General features: G+C 37.7%; 1 protein-coding gene and 1 long non-coding RNA gene across 5 annotated transcripts in view; one reads left to right on the forward strand and one right to left on the reverse strand.

The window, feature by feature from the left end:
- The window catches only part of LOC117394900 (leucine-rich repeat and fibronectin type III domain-containing protein 1-like protein), a 45,441-nt gene extending 29,806 nt beyond the window's left edge, over window positions 1–15,635 (reverse strand). For all 4 annotated transcript variants that reach the window (XM_034911392.2, XM_033993617.3, XM_033993608.3 and 1 more), the window contains exon 1: window positions 13,469–15,635. The gene's annotated coding sequence lies outside the window, so the exon portion shown is untranslated. The remainder of the gene's footprint in view (window positions 1–13,468) is intronic.
- The window catches only part of LOC131702734 (uncharacterized), a 224,231-nt gene extending 200,404 nt beyond the window's left edge, over window positions 1–23,827 (forward strand). Inside the window, exon 4 of the long non-coding RNA XR_009309489.1 lies at window positions 23,520–23,827. This is a non-coding gene — a long non-coding RNA (uncharacterized LOC131702734). The remainder of the gene's footprint in view (window positions 1–23,519) is intronic.
- Window positions 23,828–24,080: the final 253 nt, after the last annotated feature.

Genomic DNA, 24,080 nt, shown 5'->3' on the forward strand with positions numbered 1-24,080 from the left:
ATTAGACGCGAGCCGACCAAGGTATAAGACAAAGGTACCGTACAATGATAATTGCAGTGCATTTACCTTTCTAAAGCCTTCACAGAATACAAACTAGCAACATCCACAATGCTGTTGGCATCTACAGGGTTAATGAAATCATTTTTGTTTCTTTTTGACTGCACACATAGGCCTTGAATGCCAATGGAGTCACTCCAAAGGGTTAATTTGAAGCAGCTATTTCAAAAACCTTTTCGCAACTAATTCTTCCTGAGGTCAATTGCAGCCTCTTTGTGTGTTCCAAAAGATTTCCTGACTAGTGGCTGTAGTGGCTCTAAAGGCCTCAATGACTGGCTTTTAATTAGCTCAGTCATGAATAGAAGCAGCTGGTTAGTTAATAACTAGGAAGTAGGGTGTGTCCAAGGGCAGGCTGGGAATCTGAGTTTTTCAAGGGGAAAATGTAAGTAAATTCCCAACTGAAAGTATACTGTATTATTTAATGTACATGAAAGATGATGTTCTGTAAAAACTGCAAAACTAAAGTGAGAATTTACTGTAGTATGCTTTTAAGGACCACATATGCAACTTTATGGATCCAGAAAAATTTGTGTAGACATTTTCTTGATTTTTAGACATAGTGGAGCCGAATCCGACGAGAAATAGTTGATACATTTTGCAAAGGTATTTGGAGGTAATACCTACACAGGGATTAAATATCAAATACAACTGTAAAATGTCAGCACTGATAATTCCTCAGCTCCAGATGCCTTATTAAATGTCATAAACTCCCTGCTAATTGTACACATGTATTAAAAGCATTTGGACAGACTGGATTGTGTTGATTTTGTGTTTTCAATTAAAGGCTTACATATTTCGAAATAAATCTCCCTATTCATAATATATTCAGGAGATCTATGATCCCGTAGGGTAAGGACACAGTATGTTATAAACCACTGTGGCCTACATCCAATCAGTTAATGACTTGCTAAAACTCCCCTGCACCATAAAAAAGGTGACTGAAAGACTAATTGCATACAAATGTCACAGACAGCAACCCGTGCTTCCTAGGATCTTTATGAAAAATTGCGTGAACAATACAAATATATATTAATGCATACTTAAATTGTCCCATAGGATCTATTCCGTCACAGTGGCACAGGGGAAAGAATTAATCAGAACTAAGCGTAATTTTTCATATAACATAAACCTACTTAAAGTTTAGGTCCAACGTAATTACCATGACTTTCACCATTTTCATGAAGTCCGACTTGGTATTTTGTGGGCTACTTTTTTTATGCAATCCAAACAAACACAGGCAAATACAGAGACAGCATTATTAAAGGTGAAAGCATAACACTTTTGAAAGAGGAAATAAAGCAATGGGCATTCATTTGGAAGACAGTTATAAAAAATGGATTCAAGTGCAATATTTAGGACTAACTCAGAACCACTCTGATTAAAAATATAGTTTCATAAATGTATAAAGCTGGGGTGTCCAATCGCTGTTCAGCAGTGGTTGTGGGTTACAGTACAGTATGTGATTCCAATATTGAATTATCCTTTTTTCCCCAAGTCTGCCTTTATCCTGGTTTTGAACTGGCTTTGAACTTTAATCCAGGAAGTGACAGGACTGAACAGCCTTCTTCATTTCATTCAAACCATGGAAAAACAAATTCCTTTTGTGAAGCTGTCTTCTCTTTTGATTCTTTGTTTCAAAATCAAATTTAGCTTCTACTATGTCTGCCACTACAAACCAAGGTGACCTGAATTTAAAATGGAGATTCCAATAACCCTCTAATAAAGGATGAGCTTCTTTTCCAGAGCTAATTGAACACCCACCCGCAGGCTACATCACATCGCAAGTCACTCCAACCCTGGCCTGAATTCTTTCAAGGACTGGTTAACGGAGATAAGGGTGTTAAAACAGTGCCTGAAAGTGAGAAAAGTTTACTTTTTTAATATCTATTGTACTGGGGCTGCAGCAAAGGCTGTATTGCATGCAAAGATCAGAGAAGTAGCCTTTCCTAACAGAGAACTGAGCTCTCGCTGTGTTTAGGGTCATCATTTGATTCGCTAGCAGGTTGGGATCTTACGCAGTGCTTTCATTAAACTGCTAAGCATTGCGACTTGTACAATAACCTACCATGACTCAGCAAAAGTCAATATCCCAATATGACAGACATTGATTAGAAGGCTGTCCTAATCATGCTTCCAAATACCATTTGTGTTCTGTGTAATGGTTTGGGTCTTTTCTCTCATGTTTTTGTATTGCAGCGAACCAAGATCTGAGTTTATGAATCTATTGATTTATGTTTTAGCTCAGGATAGACCATTGGTATGGTTACCATATGACTCCACATACACTAGGACAGTTTGGGACAGTTCAGGTTTTTCAACTCACATTTCAATGCATTCGGGTACATTTGAACTGTCTCCGGTACCTTTCACAGCAGGACTGCACTTACCAGAATGCACTGGGGAGTGAGTTGAAAAGCTGTCCCAAACTGTCCTAGTGTACATGAAGTCATATGGTAAGCCTAACCATTTGAGCATTGATAGGGTATTAAAGGTATATTGCAATTCACATTCATTCAGACAATAAACATACGGCACATAATTATGAACCCACTGGCTAATTAAAAAGCCACCAGTCAGTCACCTTTGATCAGATCGTGTCAGAAATCGAATCAGCTCAATCAGATTTAAAAGAAGTTCATTCAGCTGTTTTTGAACAATTGTGGTCAAGTCAAGGTCACTCAAGTGATTCCCCATTGGCAGTTGTTATGCATTCAATTTTCAAGTCAATACATCAGCTGTTCTTGAAATACAGTGAAAACCAAAGCACCAGGCATCAATCAGATAGCTCTTTGGACTGTTCCACTAGAAACTTTTTTTTTCTTTTCCTGTACTGGTTGTTGCTTCCCTGTGTCTACCTCTATTACTTTTGCTTGGATGCTTCTAAAGCTGAGGGAACATGAAGCCACTTTGTGGCTTGAACTTGGTTTCAGCAGACTACGTTTCAGGCCGCTGCACGGCACACCACGGGAGATTTGGGGTTTGATACAGTAAAGTTGCCTCAAACTAGGTCTCCCGGTTTCCTGGAACCAGGTTCCAAGCCACTCGCCATTAAAAATGTGCTTTTATAAGACAACGCGCTTAACAACTCTACTGTATATACCTACAGGGAAGACACATAAGGGGTGGAGTTGTCTAGGATGCACAGAATCACAGTCAGGCTTGGGGAATTTAACACAGATGTTAACAGTGTGATTCTCATCATGATCTGGATGACGTGGCTATCTGTAACCTGAAGGACAATTCATCATGTAGAGGTGTACAGATTGCATATATTGCCCCTAGCTAACTATGCCTGAGTAACTGTTTTTGAAAACGTACAACTTGTTTGTGTGCCTTTGCTGATCTATTTCGCCAACCTCTGCGTCAAAAACACGTGCGAATGTGTTAACTTCCTCTTCATTTGCATTACCGATCCTGAGTGATTTCAACAAAGTCATGCCAATGCATTAGTTGTCAAAGGCATTAGGATGTATCTACTCATGTGAATGCTGACAAATAGAAAATTGAGAGCTGCTTTTTGTATAGCAATGTACTGTCCAGGGCCTAATTCACCTGACATTAAGGACTGTTAAGGAATGTATTGCAATGCATTGATTTTTATCACTGACATCCTATTAGTAGTATGTGAAACCATTACCCCATAGTACATTGCATTAGTGCCATTGCTGCATTGCCATTGAAGAGAATTTGATATGTGTCAGCAGATCTCTCTCGTACTCCATTCCTCTAATCTTTCCAGAAGTTCTTTGCTGCTCTAGTTTTAAGGAGGGGATGCATTTCCTTCAGCTAATGCCGGTATTACAGTGCAGGTGTTTTTAAGAAAGACAGGGCTGGGAGGAAGCTAAAGGTTATTTCAACAGAAATAAATGCATTAAGCCTGGAGCAGGTTCCAGTTGAGGATACAGACACTTTGAAGGTGAATTGGGAATCACTTTCCGCTTATACCTCTCTTGGGCCCACATCCAAGTCAATCAAAGCCGAGCAGCACAAACATAAAACCATCAAAGGGACTTCTGTGTTGGAAGCAGAGATCATGCTGACATGATAATTCCCATATGGCCAGGTTTATTGCCGAGACCGATATAAAAAGGATCATTTATACACAGTGCAATTGTAGCTGACAAAATAATTCCATATATCTGTTTTACACTTCCTTTAGCCGCAAAGGTCTGAAATGCACAGTATTTAAAGAAACACGTGTTAAAGTAAGCATGTATTTTCATTTTAAAACATGATATCTAGTACTAGTTTAGGTTAAAGACATCTCTGTTTGCATTCCTTGTTTTCAGTGTGTTGCACTTCCTTGGTTGTTTCACTTGGATGATGTAATTGTTCCCACCTCTTCAATGGCTTCTTTCCTGTTATTAACCAGTCAGCTGATTCCCCTATTGACTGGAAGCTTTCAAAATAAAGTTAAAGAAGGTAACAGGAAGTTCTCGGTTTGTATGCCTTATTCTCAGGAAATGAGCTGCACTTGCATGTCTTGGGCATGGGTTACAAATAGAGATTCTGTTAACCTAATGTAGCATCATATACATGTTTTAGTTAAAGTTTTTCCTGCATAAATTGACTATTTAACAAATATAAATGCATATAAACATGATGGGTAATAGTTATGAAAATACTTTGTTAGTTACAAACTTTTTAAAAGAATAAGTATCTTCACATTACAATTGTAAATTATGTTCTGTCTTCTGGTAGTTGTATGCTGTCTTCTGGTAGTTTTATTAGGTTTCTTCAGGGTAGTACATTGGTATCAGTATGGGGGGCACTGCATTTCTAGCTAGGCAAAATTGTTTTTAATAATTCATGTTTTTTTTAAACGTGCAAGGCCATGATATTTACAACTTAATTAATAGTTAATATTCTAACATAGCTTTAAAAGGATAACACATCACAAGATGGTTTAAATTCAACTCCGGCAGAGAGAAATGTCAAAATGATTGATGAAAAAGCATAGAAATGTAAATTCCTTCATATTCTAATTGGCCAACCTAAAGTGTAAGGAATATGGAGAATGCGCTGAAAGGGGTCTATATTTTTAGCTAACATCATTATTTAAAATAATACATTAGTTCTTTAGCAGTTCTATATTATTAGTAATGTTGTAATAGCATAATTAAACACTCAATTTGAACGAAACAACTTTGCTCAGAAGCTTTGACCTTCTAGTGCTAAAGCTAGGGCTCTAGTGGTTGAGCAAAAGGACCAATTCTTTTAGCCAAGCTAGTAGGTAATCCATATTTTATGCAGGTCATTGTATGTTTCTTCCCGAGTTCTCAATGTTATTTGTCAATTCAGCAAGAAATTTGCACAGTCAGGGGAATGCGGAGTGCAGGCTATAGAAAACAGACAATGGCTGCTGTGTGCTTAATGCAGACCCTGAAATAATGCTCTGTAAAGTTTGTGCATGAAAATTTAGATCTTTTGATTTGATAAAATAAAAATGTCCCAAATGCATTTGACAGATACTGAACATTTTCTGCGTATATGTAGAAACCCACATATCCATTACGTAGCAAAGATTATTCAGGGTATTAGATTCTACGAGTCTAGAGGGTCTGTCTCTATGCCGCAATTGTACATCTTGAGAACAGAAGAAGTTATGCCACATACTGTAAATCAGTCATCGTAATATACTTTACCATGATACTAACACCTCATTTGCTTACATTGTCATCTAGGTCTTAAATGCCGGTTATCCATTAAACTGCTCATGCCCATGTCATATCAGTGCATTCTCTTTTTCAACATGCTGTACCTCTAATTTCACATGTACAGCCGTGGCAGGGGATGCGTGTTGCTGACATGCTTCTGTGGGTGGTGTGAATAAGGTAAATACACTGTTAATTGGTACTTGTAGCCTGCTGTTTGTGTAAAACACTCCACGGCCACAACCCCACACCTACACTATATTTATGAATGCTACTTTCCAACCTCATTTACACTCACCTCACTTTGTCTTACTTTGACGCGTTTAAGTGCATGGGAGCAGTTTTTCCAACTAATTCGCCATATAGTAATAGCTTTAATTAGGTCTAATAAATATACATCTGTTTTGTCTTTCAGTTGCCCTAACAATTGCCTTGCAAATTGGGCACTTTCATTATGAGCTTCAGCAGGCTGGAGTTTGTCAATGTTGCTGGCTGTGTTTTCCACACAACCAAAGCAGTCAATGTAACTATTGCCTTACTGCTTCCCCCCTTGTTTGTGTTTTGATGTAACGGGCAGTGTTGTGTGATGCATTGCCGTTATGGATCACATCTCCTGTCGGGGAGAGGAGATGAGGTTAAAAGTGGGGTTAAAAAGTGATGGGCCCAGCTCTCTTGCATTGTGGTTAAGACGCTCGCTTGTGGTGCACAGGGTAGCCAGTTTGTGCCCAGCCTCAACCCTGTTACATAAATATAGCAAGTCCAACAGCCTATGTTCTAATAAAAAGGTTATCATCTTTCTTGTTTGGCGGATCCCTGTTTAATTTGCCATTATTGAGTGTTTTTTTTAGTTTTGGATGATGGTCATAAAAGGTTGAATTTTGGGACTAAAAAAAGAAATCTAATTTGCAAAGCTGGAGGTGCAAAGCTACTGGTGTATTTCTCATTGCTTTTACTTGAATAATGTATTTGGTGCCCTCGCCACAAACACATAACTTTCATAAATTATTGTCACAAAGACGGCCGGAGTGGGTGGCGTCAGACCAGAGCCAGGAAATAAAACGACAGAGAGGTGTGGTTTGGTGGAGCTGAGCGAATGGTTTCGCTCAGCATTTAATAAACAGAACAGCAAAATACAAAGGTTGTAACATACAAACACAAAACAGGACACGGCGCTTGAGGCCAAAATAAACAGACAAACAAAACGGACTACACAGACAAAACACGGTGAGCAGATTTAACTACTATTATTTTTACAATTACTACCTCCGTCTCCAATCCCGTTCTCCACTCACCGAACACCCAACCCCGAGTGAGTGAAAACATGCTGCTTTTATGCAGTTGTACCGAGACTCGACTGCTAATCAATCATTCAATTGGAGTCGCGGTACAACTGCAAGTGAATCAATAAAGTGCAATTCCCCGTGCTCACATATTACATTTTACTTGCACGTGAAGTGCTGTGCCATCCTCGTGCCTAAATACAAATATACATTTTAAACACTCGTGTTACACAGACCCGTTTATATCCCGTGTACCAATGACTATACACCAACATTTAACACACCACACGCAACATATAACAGAAAATACACACAGGGGCGGGCACTTCGTCACAATTATATATCGTATAATGAGAACTACAGAAAACTGCGTTCCACTCAAGTGAGCATTTCTAAATAGAAACTGCTGGAGCCTTGTGCCATTTGTGCTTTCCATTGTAAAAATCTAAACACCAACTACAAAAATAATAACAAATACCTATGTCATAAATGACATCACAAGCACATTCATTGATTTAAATAATAATTTATTTATTTCTTAGCAGACGCCCTTATCCAGGGCGACTTACAAGATATCACATTATTTTTTACATACAATTGCCCATTTATACAGTTGGGTTTTTACTGGAGCAATCTAGGTAAAGTACCTTGCTCAAGGGTACAGCAGCAGTGTCCCCACCGGGGATTGAACCCATGACCCTCCGGTCAAGAGTCCAGAGCCCTAACCACTACTCCACACTGCTGCCCAAATAGTAATAAGTGAGTGTAGTTACCATGGCATTGAAAGCCTATAAGTATGTGATGGGGACCATCACACGCCCTGCCACACAGACCATGATAAAAGGAATTTCAGGAGACTGCAGACTTACCTGTATTCCAGTAACACACCCATCATCCTCATCGTCATCAGCTGTTGTCTTCCCCAGAAGACCACAGAATAAATAAAAAGATTTTTTGTTTTTGTAAAACTTTTCTAAGCGCTTGTTGATCTTCGTGTTGGTTCTGTGTTGTTGTGTATGCTGCATCATGAAATTCTCCCTTAAGAGTGTTACAATGCTTGCGAGCATTGTATTTTTATATACAAGCACTGGACGGTCACCGGTCTTGTGTGTAATTTACACCATTAACTATTTGATGGTTGTTTTTATATTCAGTTAACTGAATTAGTCTCTTAATTGTTGTTTGTTCTGTGTATTGTTATTTCCTGTGTATTGTCTTCCTGTTTAAGCATTAGGGAAGCTACCGGCACAATTATTAACATTAGATAGATAAATTACATTTACAATAAGGCATGCTTAAAATTCAAAGGTAGAGCACCACACACAGTCACGCTAAAGAATCATTTTAATTTTACTTTCCGCTAAAAGTTGCCAGGGGTATATATATATAACACTTCTATTGAAATATCTATTGTAGTATTTCTTAAAAAATAATAATAATAAATAAAACTATTGCACTACCATTGCTCCTTACTAGGTATAAAACTGTTAGCGCAGTCTTTCGCTGAAGTACTTACAACCGACTCTAATTACTGTGTATTTGCATAGTAGTTATTTAGTAAATACACATGTACTTTCACATAATTGCAATGTTATTATGCATAGTTACAATGTACTTAATGCTTAAATCTTTTTGCACAATATATGTAAGTGCACAATTGTATCAGAAAAGGGTTAAGGTTACATTATGCAAAAAATATTGACACATTAAGTACATTGCAACTATGCATAATAACATTGTAATTATGTGCAAGTACACATGTATTTACTAAGTAACTACTACTATGTAAATACACAGTACACAAAGACATTTAATGTAAAATATTACCGGTAAAACATATTTAAAAAAAACAGAGCAAACCACAGTAAACTATGTTAAATGCATAGTGTATAGCCATGGTTAAACTGCAAAATGACTGTGCAAGCTTACTAAGGGTTTATACTACAGTAGCTTTAAATAAATACATAAATACAGATATACTAGATGTTGAAATTGAAACTGAAGGCACTCAGACGGAAGACTAAGTGAAAACCAGCATGATACATAAACACTGCTTATCGGATGCTTTTCCATTTCTTTCTTTCCACTCTTTAATTGTGTGTGTTTATCCCTGCGGCTTCACAACGTCTTTGCCCTTTACCTGCTGCTCATTAAAATGCATACTATTCTGATAAAAGATTTACAGACAGCCAAGATTGTTCAGCCTGCTTTTCCTTTATAATGCAGCAGTAGGTTGCTAGAGAAATGCTTGAGGGAGGGCAGGCAGTGGTTTGCTGCCTGCAGGTTTGGCACTGTAGTAAGCAAAATGCTTTTGTATTACTGATACCTGGGTTATCACAGTGTCTTTAAAAAGCATATTCAACCCTCATGACTAATAATGACTCTGCCATCCTGTAGTCACAGTGTCACATTTACTAAACACATATTATTAGAATGTTTGTGAAATTTGTTCTTTCCCAATACATGCAGTGTTGTATTAGCGTTTTCAAGCCTGAATTATTGTGGTCGAGCTAAAGAATAAACTTATTTATTGAGCGTACGTGAGAACAGGAAAGAACATTTTTGTTTTAGATATATTTCTACACTACCTCAGACTGGGACCTAGGAGTCCTGTGAGGTTCCTACGTGACTTCCGACGGCATGTGTTAACTTACAGCACTAAGATAAGGAGGGGCCTAAAAGGGTTAAGCCAATGTTTTTTCACAGTCACTCAAACTCATCCAGTTTCTTTGAAGAAACATCATAAATTACAAGAACATATCTTAGAGTTTTTTTTAAACAGACCTTTGGTGGTTTCAGTTCCTCCAAGTATATACATGTCTCTACTTGAGAGGTGGATTGATAACTTCAGGTGCATTTTTACTATCTAAAAAAAAAATACGCTTATGTTGATTTGGAGTAAATATCTATGAGCCGGGGAAGGGGGGAGGGGGGAGGGGGGGATCTCCAACCCTGGTCCAGGAAAGCCCCAATCCTTGCAGGTTTTATAGGTGTCTTTACCTTGTCAGTGGCTAAAGATCTGGAACACATGTTAATCTTGACTAATTAAGCCAATAATTGGTACAATTAAGTAACTGAGCGCTCAGTTGAAGCGAAAACCAGGAGACCCTGTAGCTTTCCAGGACCAGGGTTGGAGACCCCTGGCTTACAGAATCTAGCCATGTGTTTTATTTTTCTTCTTCACTGGGTTTCCTTTTAGGCAACTCTTAAAATGACCCACAAAAAAAAACTCTTCAATCATCATTTGTTTAATACTCTGATCAAAATGTACTTGAGCCCCATATGGTATTGTCACAGTTACATTGTATTGTTATTCCCAGAACTGCAGATGTGTGTTATGTAATTGTTTTGTGGATTGTTGGAGAAGTAATGTAATGTAACGTAACGTGAAATTCAATGCTTTGCTACCTGAACTTTCCAGGACACCCTTATAAAGAAGACAATTCATCTCAATGGGATTTCTTCAGGTTCCATATAGCTCACACATTCAGTCGTTGCTGAAGAAAATCAAGCCCCCGTATTTGAGGATATCTTTACTCAACTGAGGATAGCTAGACTGGATTGATCTCACTTGGTCAAGCCCTGTAGCCGTTTATACAGTGGTCTAGTTAACTGGCAATCTGAGAAAAAGACTTGCAGTGAATATGCTGTAAAGAAATAAAAACCTTATATTGCCTTTCAAGCTACACTCTATTGTGGTGTTGGGTTTTTATTTTAAGGAAGCATGCTGAATAAGTCTGTTTTTGTCTAATCAGATATAGCTGTTGAACAGTGTTTGAGACACATTATAGTAAAAACAAATGTAACATGTACAGAATAGTGTGTTACCTTTAAGAACATTTGTCGATTATAGGGTTAAAAGGAGCAATCATGGTGCTAATTGGTTCTGTCGGTTTGTGACAATACAGGGCGCTGTGCTAAACCAGGACAGTCGTGTAACTGCATATCAATGCAATAGAAAATGGGAGGCCTCATGCACTAGATTCTACTGAATACATTATTAAGATTTGTTATTCTCTCTTTCTCTTTTTCTCGGCCCCAGCACTATGGCATTCTGTCAGGAACTGTGTTTGAACAGGTGTGCTGACTAGTGAATCTCAAGTGATGACTACTGGTGGATTGTTGGGTTTTCAAGCATTTAAGTAGTACGATTTCCTGTCTTTTACTTTTTTTTCACTTTGACTTAAGCCAGTTAACCCCCACAAATGCACTTCCTGTGCAACAAGTAATAGGATCTCACCTGATCCCACAGTGTTTCCTATGTACAGCACAAAACACTGTCAAGCTCTTTTTGGGGGTCCTGTTACGTGTAACACAGGAAGTGATAACACAGGACTTGTAAGAATGTTTTACCTTAATGTTTTAATATGTTGGTGGTTACCAGTTTTAAAATCAGCATTGATGTTTTTATGTTATCACTTCCAACTGTAGAAAGTACAGAGATGTGTCTATTTGCCTCACTGAAGCACAATACAAAGCAACATTTAAACAATAGGAAGCATTTGCATCTACTGTTGGGCCAATAGTAAGTTTTTCGCTCTTGTAAAGTATATTGCAGGGAATGTGTTAAATTGTGAAACAGTCGCCAACGGGCTGTATGATGATGATGATGATGATGATGATGATGATGATGATGAAAAATAATAATGGGACAGCACACTGCTACTTTAAGGACAGAGCATATTGCATATAATCTAGAATGAAGAATAACTGTCAGGTGGAAAGCCAGGCAAATGTGTTTGTTGCAGCGAACAGTACCACACAGCCCCCTGCCTGTTCCAATAGACAAGACAGGCTTGCTGCAGCTGTACTAGCTCATAGCAGTAGTGACTACATGCATACTGTATACACTGTACATACTGCACAGACATGCATATGTTTTTGCTCGTGATAATGTAATAAATTAACAATACTGAGAAGCAACCATGTCTCGGATCAATACATTTTAAAGACAAATCACATTCAATGATATCAAACAAACCTTTGCAAAACTTTTGTAATGGGTAGACTAAATGTTTCGTTGCCCCCTTGTTTGGTGTTCTTTTTTGTTCTTGACCACAGCTTGGTACTGTTTGTCTTGGCATAGAGGTGATATTGTGCTCAGATATTCTCTGTGTCGAAGTGCATGTGCATTTAGGATGCTCAAATCATAATGTATATCCCTACACACTGAAACAATAATATTAACAGGAAAATGTAGTTCAAACTAATATATATATATATATATATATATATATATATATATATATATATATATATATATATATATATATATATATATACAGTGTATCTATCTATCTATAGATATATAGATATATATATATATATACACAGTGTATCTATCTATCTATCTATCTATCTAAGATAGATAGATAGATAGATAGATAGATATAGATATATATATATAGATATAGCTAGATATATTGAAAACGTTAGATTTAATTTTGCACCTGGTAAATCACACACGCAAAGTACTATTTTTCCTGTCAGATACACTCATGCCCTTAGCTTCCAAGCTTGGCACTATGATATTCTTATAAGTAAACATTAGAAAGTACTTAAATACCAGTTATACCCATCAATTTCGGTTATGAGCAGCAAGAGGGCATTGAATAGCACAAATATGCAAAGAAACTGCCTGTGATCAACGGGAACACTTGGCAGAACACTTACACTATCCTGCACATTTGTAGTTAATCTAGTATTCAGTGAAATGCGATATAGGCATTTATTTAAAGTGAAGGACAGCGCTTCTAATAAGAGCAAAATAGGAATCATGATTCGCACCTTCTGTTAAAAAAGAAAAACTAGCATGTAATTCAGTAGCAAGATAAACCCAGGTACTGTATCAGCAACTGGCATCATTTTCCAATGTGTTTCCATTTTCTTACCATCAGTAATAGGCACCATTAACACTGCATTAATTACCAATTTGCACGTACACAGGTCGTCTAAATACCATTGGTGCACTCCGTTAGTCTAATAGTAATATATATATATATATAGGCATGTACTTACCACTACAACATTGCTAAGCAAAACTGCCAAGTTCTCCTGCATCACACAGCGTAGCGCTGGTCAGAGCGTGAAATAAATTATCGACTGAAGAATTATAATGCAAATCCTAGACATCCAGTGATCAAAGATGACGACCTCATTCATAAATAACAACTGAGATGAAAATAATACAAATGATACAGTGTTACTGCTATTCATTTCAGATATCGGTGAAGAACAAAAAAAAACTTACATAACTACAGGATTTTTTTTTTTTTTTAGTTTAGTTTAGTTTGTTTAAGTTATGGACAGCAGATACTAGTGCAGTAAACCGTTCGTTCCCCTTTACTCGCTGGGAAATGGGTTGGATATGGTGCTGATTTAGTAGTGCACCCTACATTAACAGTTTAATGCAATATATAATAGGTTCTGGCACACATCACCAAGAGCTAAGCAAAATTACACCGAACAGACATTTACCTTTGCAGAAGAGGTGCTTGATTTAAACAACTTGGTAGGATTTCTTAGCGACTCGTCTCACAGAGAGGTGCAGGTTGTTGCTCTCCCCTCCCTCTCCGATTTTCTGGCTCCTCTCCCTCTCTCTCCCTCTCTGCTCCTTTTCTGATGGATTCCACACTGATAGTATTATTACGAGAGTTTTTCGGGTGGATTGTCAATATGCGATGAAGGGCGATACCGCTGAATGCATCAAAAAGCCGCTTTCCCTTCAGCGACAGGGACACAGTGGTGACTTTAAGAATCACACGCCGGCGCTCACCTTTCGCAACAGAAAGCAGCGCAAGGCAGCGGTGCATCGTACATTTGTAAGTTGCATAGGAGAAGATGCTCGCTTTTTAGAACTGCATTTTTCTTTATATTTTTTTCTTTTTTTTCTTTTTAGCTAGCGGCACCCGACCTCTCAAGAAACGTCTCCACCTCTTATCTTTCTCGAAAGAATCGTATTATTAAGTGATGAAGATTCTTCACTGGCCACTACCCCTAAAGCTATCTCAGCGGCTATATCCCGGCTATGATCCAATTTTACACCGCAGACCCGTTTTTTTCTGTATAGCTACTGCAAGGGAAACTCCTTCGACTCTCCTTAGAGTGGTGGACATTAGTGTATGAAGATTAACGGTAGCTTGCAGTTCTCTCCTTGAGTACACGGATTGCATAGCCCCATCGGTCCTTTGCTTCAGTCACAAATCAAACAGCGTTTATGATTAATCCAATAGACGCCGTCAACCAATTGTCTTCATAATTTGATTCCTAAACTTTTATTGATGGCTGTTTTTTTCGAAAAAGAAGAATACAGCCAAGTCGACGCAGCGGTGGTATTTAAAGTAGACAGGACCTCGTTTCGCATGCAAACAATCGCCTTTTTACTTCCCAATACGAAATCAATAACCATTGGATAATATCTTCAATTCCTGGACATGAACAGTAGCCTGTCTTGTCCAATAAAGTCACTGATGAACATAAATTCGACCCCCGGACGTTCCCATGCTTAACAAATTGTGATTGCACCACACCTTTCATGTAGCCATTTCCAGTCTATTCACTTCACACACACAAAAATAAACGCGATAATTTTTGCAGTTCATCGGCTGCATCGGGTTTATAAAGAATCCGGTCCACTGTTATGCAGAGAACGTCCAACGGAGAATAGAAATTGCAAGCACTGGATCCTGAAATACAACAAAAGTCACTGAGGGGGAAAAAAAGACAGTTCCTCCCCCAGGTGAACTCAAAACGATCACGTACTGAGATACCTTCCAATAGAGAAAAGGGAAAATGAAATCTAATGGCCTCTCAATATCTCCTCAGTTCTCTGCTGTTTAATGAAATGTGCTTTACACAAATCAATATGCTGTTGTCAATAATGCTAAAGCAATCCACTAGCTCAGAAAAAAGACGCCAAGCCAATTATATTACTAATATTACCACAGAACCGTCTTCTAATCCAGGTAAGATAAAAACAAACAAAAAGTCAAATTAATCCACACTAATTTAAAAAAAAAAGAAAGAAAACAAAAGTTTAAATAACTGTAGATGTTTCATATACAATATCTACGTTTTTTTGTTTCCTTTTTAGTTTGTAAACTTCAAAATGATTAATAACTCAATCCCAAAGCGTAACATCCATCAGAAATAAATCCATCTCACCATGCTATTGCAACTGGTAAAAGAGAGTCCAAAGAGTCACACAAACCAGACCAGAAGAAAGAAAACAAGGCAGTCTTATTTTCTCTTTGTTCTTCTGAGCGAAGTTGCTGTCCTTATGTTGGCTAAATCAAATGAAACTGCGCGCAGTTCTGCACGCCTGTTTTACACGCAGAACGAACGATCACCTAAGACAGAGCACCCCTCCTTGTCTCATTGCGACCGCCTAGGTAAGATCACTTTGGCGTTTTCCTCGCTCTTGCCTGATTGCACTTCGCTATGGATCCGCTTCACGTCTCTCTAAACATGCAGCACACAGTCTGAAACGACTTGACTCAGAATATATAAGGCTGCTCTTCTACTTTATCAGTTGGTTTATTTTAACGTAGCCTCAATCACAGCACGGTGCAGCTAATTTCCCTCTTAATTTCTGTTTAATAACAGGGCTCAGGTTTTCTGTCCTATGCGTCGTGCAGAACATTATTGGTTGGTGCATTGAAAACAGATTAACCACCAGGGGTTTTGCAACATGATCTGCTTGCAAAAGTGGGAGTGGTTGGCTCGAAGGGAGAACCCCTATCTCCAGCTTATCGAAGCAAAGGCGGTGTGGTGGGCATTAACACAACACATAACCATTTCAGCACCATAGACAGCGTCTAGTCAATTATAGTCGAATGTAACTTTGCAATGAGACTTTGCAATCTGCCAACCAGTTTTTACTGAGCAAATGAATTAATTCATCAATCTCTGTCATATCATGTAATGTAGATTGAATAGGTGGGCACGCATAACTTTAAACACGCTTGAATAAAATATATGAAAGTACTTTAAAGTAACAAGTTAAATCTTAGACAGAGATAGATAACTTGATCGGTGTAGGAAGATGTATAAACACTAATATATTCAGCACCACCGATGAACGATATGTCTTTGCAGAGAACTTAATATGTCCCGGTAAATACATTAACCAATTATATATATATATATATATATATATATATATATATATATATATATATATATATATATATATATATATATATATATATATATGTGTGTGTGTGTGTGTAATTGGTCAATGTATATAATTGCTGTTCCAGATTATGGAATGTCCAAATTAATTTTGTGGTGTTGTTGTTGTTTATTATTATTATTATTTATTTCTTATCCAGGGCGACTTACAATTGTTACAATATATCACATTATTTTTACATACAGTTACCAATTTATACAGTTGGGTTTTAACTGGAGCAATCTAGGTAAAGTACCTTGCTCAAGGGTACAGCAGCAGTGTCCCCCTCCTGGGATTGAACCCACGACCCTCTGGTCAAGAGTCCAGAGCCCTAATCACTACTCCACACTGCTGCTGTTTATATCTAGTTTTATAACATTAACTTGGATAGAATGATTGTGCAATCTAAAGCATATGCTCAAACTGTAAAATAAATATTAACATGTGTTTAAATCTGTTGCATAGTATTATATGTATCCATTGATTATCTGCTAGTGATATAATTGTTGGAAGATACAATGTATACGAGCAAGTTAAAACCACAAATACAGCTGTTGTTACTCCAGTATAATGCTAATACTAGTTATGTATTAATTAGTGAAATCTAAAATAAAGGTGTGATCTTTGATTTTTCAAATCACTGTAATTTCTCTAGCTGTTTCTATCAGGTTCAGCATCCAAATCTTGCAGGTAGAGCAACACCTGGTAATGGGATTCTAGGGTATATCTATAACGCAACAGTGTGTCTATTTTCAATTAACATTGCACCTTTATCACTGGTGGGTCAAACCACCTTTGTGTTCCAGACCATATTATCATTAATTATGCCTCATGGTTCTGGAATAAATTCAGCAGCATTCTCCCCCACACACCATCCACTCCACCACATGTGCAAGTACATGTGTGACAGGAATATTATTACAGATCTGGTGGTAATTGTTCATTTAGCTCTCTGTAGGGAAAAATAACTCCCAGACAGAAACTGCACCATCAGAGCGGAGTGATTACATTGAGATGAAGGTTACTCTAGGGAGCCGCCGGCGCTCGCTAAAGCTTTCTTTCTCCCCTTTCCCCTCATGAGAAGGTCAAGGAAAAGGTAGAGGTTAAGGAGATGGAAATGTTCCGCTTGCAGCGAGGGCAAATCCTATTATTTTGAAGGAGAAACCTTATAGCTGAGAAATGCTGCAGATTCCTCTATTTGAATTTCCCAGATAAAACAAACTAAGGACCTACAAAAGAACATTACTCTATATACAATACTGTAGATCAGGTGTGCCCAAATCCATGTATTTATCATTTCACTACACGCTTCCTTACAAAATATCTTGGTATCTCTGTATAAGTTGTCATTCCCATTGCAGTGTGTTCTGTGGCACCCAAAATGCTACTTCCACAGTACCTCATCTGATACATTTTAGTAAGAACATAAGAACATAAGAAAGTTTACGAGAGGAGGCCATTCGGCCCATCTTGCTCATTTGGTTGTTAGTAGCTTATTGATCCCAGAATCTCATCAAGCAGCTTCTTGAAGGATCCCAGGGTGTCAGCTTCAACAGCATTACAGGGGAGATGGTTCCATACCCTTACAATTCTCTGTGTAAAAAAGTGCCTCCTATTTTCTGTTCTGAATGCCCCTTTATCTAATCTCCATTTGTGACCCCTGGTCCTTGTTTCTTTTTTCAGGTCGAAAAATTCCCTGGGTCGACATTTTCCATACCTTTTAGAATTTTGAATTCTTGAATCAGATCACCGCGTAGTCTTCTTTGTTCAAGACTGAATAGATTCAATTTTTTTAGCCTGTCTGCATACGACATGCCTTTTAAACCCGGGATAATTCTGGTTGCTCTTCTTTGCACTCTTTCTAGAGCAGCAATATCATTTTTGTAACGAGGTGACAGTAGGTTAACCAGAGATAGAAACCCTTAAATCGGAAGAAGAAAAAATCTACAGAAATCCATCCTAACATTGGCCAAGCACACACCCTTGATGCCCTGCACCTTATTGAGTTTGTATTGTCTCAAGAGAAAGGCTTCAGTTACATTATCAGCAAATCTACAGAAGAGAAACTGTACTTCTGCAGTGGCTTTAAGACAGTGATTAATTGGCGACATTAAAAAACAATTAATGGAATTTTGGCAATGTAAATGTGTTATCCAACAATATTGGCATTAGGCCATGAATAATTTTGGTTGAGCATATTAATTTTCCCCAGAAAATGTTATATATACACTGCAGTTCCTGATGTACTGTATAATGTTTCTGTTGAACCTGGAACATGATTCCCAGGATAAATATGCAGTGGTGCCCATATTTATTGACACACCCTATTCATTTCAGTATTTTTAGTAGCATTTAATAAATGTTGATTGTAATTAAATTTTCCACACTTTATTTGGGTGTATTTGGTGCACCACTCTTCCTGGATTATAAAGCTGCTATAGTTTATTTAAACATCATTATGGATCAAGTTCACCCAACAATGCTGCACTTGTATCCTGATGGCGATGGCTACTTTCAAGATGATAATGCACCCATCCACCATGCGAGAATTGTACGAGAATGATTTGAGGAGCATGACTTCAAGCATCTTCCACCCATATGATCCCCATATCTCAGTTCAATTGAGCATGTTTGATATGACCAAAAACAAATAGCATGTAATAGCATTCTGTCTCATTATCAGTATTGGAAGGGTCTGTAATTAAGTAGAACTCTGTCATGTGTTATCAGCATCACTGTCCGTTTCTGAGTGTGTTGAATGAGAACATAAATCAGTGGAGGTTCAAGCTGTATAATTCAGAGTGACTGTGCAAGTCAGCATAGGACAGCAGGGTCCAGGGAGTGAGCCAAGCTGTTGTAATGTGCTTAATAAGACCTTTTTAATCGTTCTCAGCTCCTAAAAAGTTGCCAATTTCAAGTTACTTATAAAATTGTATAGTTAACTTGAAATCTCCCACTGTTTAAGAGCTGAAAACAAATAAAAAGGACTAATTAAGCAAACAAATAGGTCTAGTTACGTAATTGAGAGCTCAGTTGGAATGAAAACCAGAAGGCACAGGGGGTCCCCAGGACCAGGGTTGGGAAACCTTGATTTAGAGGACAGATCTCAAACCCCAGTGCACTATAGCAGTCATTTTGAAAATAGTGTTGAAACAGACTTTAAAGTTGTATGTGTAAAATGTTGTCAGTTTAACAATGAAAAGAAAAATGACAGGTACATTATTTTAATAGTTGTAGCAACACGTGGGGATGGGTAACGCTATTTCTTTTCAGAAATCCTGCTACTCTTTAAACAGCTTTTGAAAAATCTCATGCATTTTATCATTTGTGGCTATGTGATCCTTTTCTCTTACTATTTTGAAATGAATTGCATGTGTGGCCTACCCAAGCCATCAATTAAATTAGGCAATCACTAATTGGCCAATATTGACAATTTTCCAAGGTGGTTTGCACAACAAATCAAAACAAAACAACCAATGAGATGTTCTCATACATTTGCACGCTACTGTATGTGTATTGAAAATATGAACTCAAGAGTGGGTATTTATAAAGGTTATAAACAAACGTCAGTTTATCCTGGATAAACCCCAACATAATGGATTTGAAACAAATATATTGCAATGGATTACCAGCAGTGTGTATTGGTTTTTTATACCTTAGTGTAGAACCATTGTAGGGCCACTGTATTGCAATTGACAGTCTTTTGGAGAGGTTAATAATAAACATCTAGAGGAGGCTAGGAGTGTATGTTACTAGTTTTGTGAAAATTGGTGCAAAATTAAAACCGGTATTGTGTTTAACATGCCGAGCTAGACAGGCATTTTTTTTATTTGAGGACCCACAAATTCCTGAGTGTTTTCTGATGTGTTCAAATACAGAAAACATCTTATTTACACAATACTTTTCATCTAATTCTCAGAATGCATCTTCCAAATGATAGACCTGGCAGTCTTGATCACTTTCTTCATTTTTAATATTGAATGCAGTGCTACAATCCATTCATCAAACTGTAGCTACAGTGTAATGGCATGCAACATATTGTTTGTTTCTTTGTTTCTTTGATTAAATTTAACCAACCGTAAGGAAAAGAAGACAAGGTTTCTTCTTTTGTATGGTATGTGAGCTTTTATATGGTGTTACAATGATAAACTCCTCTTGGGAATTGTTCACAAATGATAGCATACACACACTGTGGGGATGGATTTGAAGCCATCAAGTTTGAAATGGTGACAAAAATGAATAACAGTAATTTTGTATGCCTATCCACCTGGTCAAATGTAAACCCAGAAAGACAGACAGACAGACAGAGGGTAGGGATGATGAAGGTATGGAATGGGTTACCTGCCTATGTTGTAATCAGCTGCTAAGAACTGTGCAAGCATTGATGGGCCAAATAACCTTGATTGAAAATTGTCTTATGTTCCAAGATAAATGCAAATGTTTTTTGCAGTTCATATGGTGGATTAGCTCTCTTGTGATCCTATGGTCCTGAAATTGCTGCAGATTTGTTTTTTGCTAATAATGCCTTCCAGTATGTCAATAGTTCCTACAGTACAGTGATCTAGTGTTTGCCTAGAACCTGGTGTCTGCATTAGATACAGTATATAGATACATGGGAATGATTGGATTTAATACATATTTTATACACAATGGATTTTTGCTTGAATGCTCCATTTATCATTAGTATGAAAATTGTTCAGCTAGAAATCAACTAGATAAACACTAATAAATGTTTCATATGATACATTGTTCAACATTTAAACAGTGCCTTCGTTCTCTGTTTGAACACTGTGGTGTGCTGTGCTTCAGCTGCCTTGGAAATTGTTAGGCTACTACACTGTCAGAAATTGATTTTTAAGAGCCGTGTTGTACAAGCTTGAGTATTATTTGTCATTCTAAGCTTCATTCTTTTCTCCTGTGTGGAAGATACCAGCTTTTATTGCTTCTCTTCAAAGTTTTATGTCACACAGGGGACTGAATATTATTCCTTGATGCACTGACAAAAAACAGCAGCAAAACAAAGTGGTGATAATTGTACTTTTGAACGCATAACTAATATACAAAATACTTCAGTTCAAAAACAAGGAAACATGTGGCTATTTTATTATATAGGTGCATTTAATGCATGTGTTGCCATTCTTAGACCCCTTGCCTACTAAAATCCTGTACCCCTCAATTGATAATCATCTTCAAATATAAATTAAGATTGATTGAGCGATCACTCCCACAAATGCAGTATAACTTTGTACCAGTCTTTGTACCAGTTCTTCTTTGGTAGTGAATACAGAATATTTTCGGTTAATTAAAACCATATAATGCACATAAGATTATCTATTGTCTATTGGTGCATGGATGCAGACATATGACATATTGTAATTTTTGCCTCCTGTGCAACTTAGTTACTGAGTTGGTAAATGGAAAATCTATATAGGGGCAGCTGCACCTTCCTTGCGGTTGACTTGTCAAACACTCAAACACCATGTCTTTAATTTTGCTGGCCTCAATTAAACATGAATCGATTAATCACCCTCTTTGGGGCCTCAGTAGCTAGCTGCTTAGAAACATGTGCTTTTCTTGCACTTGGCTGGACTAAAGTCTTTGCATCTATTATGTGATGAGCAATGGCAGAACATCATAAAAACAAATCCTGCTTGCATTTTAATAATAGCTTCTCTCAATGCATATGTAACATTACTGTATGTAATAATATGCACATGCATGGATTCAGTTTGTGTGCTTCTTGCTTCTGAATACTAAAATGTTCTCAATGCATTCATCGTTGTTGGTTGCTGATTGCATCTCTGCTATTTTGCCGACCTCTGTTACCAAGCCCTGATATGCTTTGACCCTTTTTCCCTACCTGTTGCAGTTGTGTTCAACAGTTCTTGTTTACATGTGATTGTTACAGCAACTCCCCTCCCCCTGTTTAAAGATATTACTATTTTGCTTTATCTGATATGAAAGCCACTTGAGCATTCAGTATTTATATGCCCTGCTTCTTTCAGACGTAGCAAGAACAGCATTGATTTGAATAGAAAGAGAGCCCAGGTTTGTTATTCCTTAGTAAATTGCATTTAGCAGGAGAATCTCTCTCTCTCTCTCTCTCTCTCTCTCTCTCTCTCTCTCTCTCTCTCTCTCTCTCGTGAATGCCAGATTCAATACACAATGGGGGCAAAAAAATTGGAGACAGAAATGACTAAACTGGGTAACTAACCAGGCAACAATCAGATGCAGGCAGCTGTATCCATATACCCCAAGATTCCAATGCTCCAAATGATTTAAATAATGTACAAATGATTAATCAAGTTTCATCACAATTGAAAAAGCTTTTCTCTCAATAGACACAGGTACAAAATTCAGTGGGGTATCACCATTGGGTTAAATAAGGACAATTGTTCCACAGCCATTCCAAATGGGTAGTACATATTTGGGATGCCACTGCACCCATGGAACCGATTTGAAATGAAAACAATTTGCATATATTTAAAGAAGAGATCATTATCAATTCAGGTGTATGGTTTATGAATTAAGTTACACTTGGAATTAACTACTTTGTTACACTATAAAGATGAGCATAGACCATTTTTCAAATCTTAACGCATTGCATTCTACATTGAACGTTATTGTTTAGATATAATGTGTCACTAGTATTAACAAAGGTAGGCAATTGATTAGAGCCCTCTATTCGTGGGATAGATACCATCAAGAATGGGCCACAGTAGGAAGGATTGTAGAGGAACGAAACAACAGAGAACAGAAAGCAGTGAAGAGACTTTATTGGGCCCCATCGGCCCTGCTGAGCTGATGGACGGGAATCTAAGAAGATGATTACACTTGTGAAAAGGCTTGATCGTTGAAATCCTTTGCATGTTTTAAAGAGCTATTCAGGTTTATTTAGTTAGTAAAAGTCTCAGTGGGGCAAAAAGGAGAAATAATAATGTCCCACGATCAATTCTGTTTCAAGGCTGGTGACGCTGTAATTTTGATCTTTTGGTGCATGTATTAAAAAAAATAATAATAATAACTGAGAGACTTTTATAACACCAGATTCTGATATTCTTAATAACTAAAGAATGTCATTTTTGAGTTTCATCAGTGCTACAACACTATAGGTCAGAGATATCCTAGGGCTCTGAAAACACTGTTGATATGTTAATTAGATCGCACTATCTTTGTTAGAAAACTCCTCTAGAACACCAGCAGTATTGCACTGCCATTTCCATTACCAAAGTCTACATGGAATTCAGTTACCTGTTGGGCAGCCTAATTGAGTGCTGAAGACCCACGTGGTATCCTTTCTCATTCTCCAATAACATCATTCGTTCTCATTATTGAAGGTTTCTTTTTCATTTTCAGTGGCAAGCCCTCATTACTCCCAGACTGGTAAGGTTTTGTCTTCCCTGCAAGCATCGTAAGGGCTGAACTCGGTTAGACAAGAGACAACGTGCTTGAATCAGCAGCTAATTAAATTGCTCTTTATGCGGTGAGCTGGGTGTCATGCAAGACAAGATCTTTCAGCTGTATTGAAACTGCTCCTTACTGCATTCGAGTTTGTACATACACTGACAATCACTTTATTATTAGGATCTGTCTACCGATACTGGATTCACTGAAGCATCTTAACAGAACCGGTCCACCTAATAATGCTGCACTTGTACCCTGATGCTGATGGCTGCTTTCTAAATGCATCTGTGCACCATGCCAGAGCTGTGCGCAAATGGTTTGAGGAGAATGACTTCAGGTGCCTTCCAGTGCCACCACAATCTCGGATCTCAATGCAATTGATCATGTTTGAATTGAATTGAATGACCAGAATTGGGATTCTCTACCTATCTCTCTGTGCCAACTGCATGAAATGTAATGACTGCATTGCTTCCTTCCAGACCTCTGAAAGCACCTTGTGGAGTCTATGTCCAG

Source organism: Acipenser ruthenus, chromosome 30, assembly GCF_902713425.1.
Source record: "Acipenser ruthenus chromosome 30, fAciRut3.2 maternal haplotype, whole genome shotgun sequence".
Lineage (NCBI taxonomy): Eukaryota > Metazoa > Chordata > Actinopteri > Acipenseriformes > Acipenseridae > Acipenser > Acipenser ruthenus.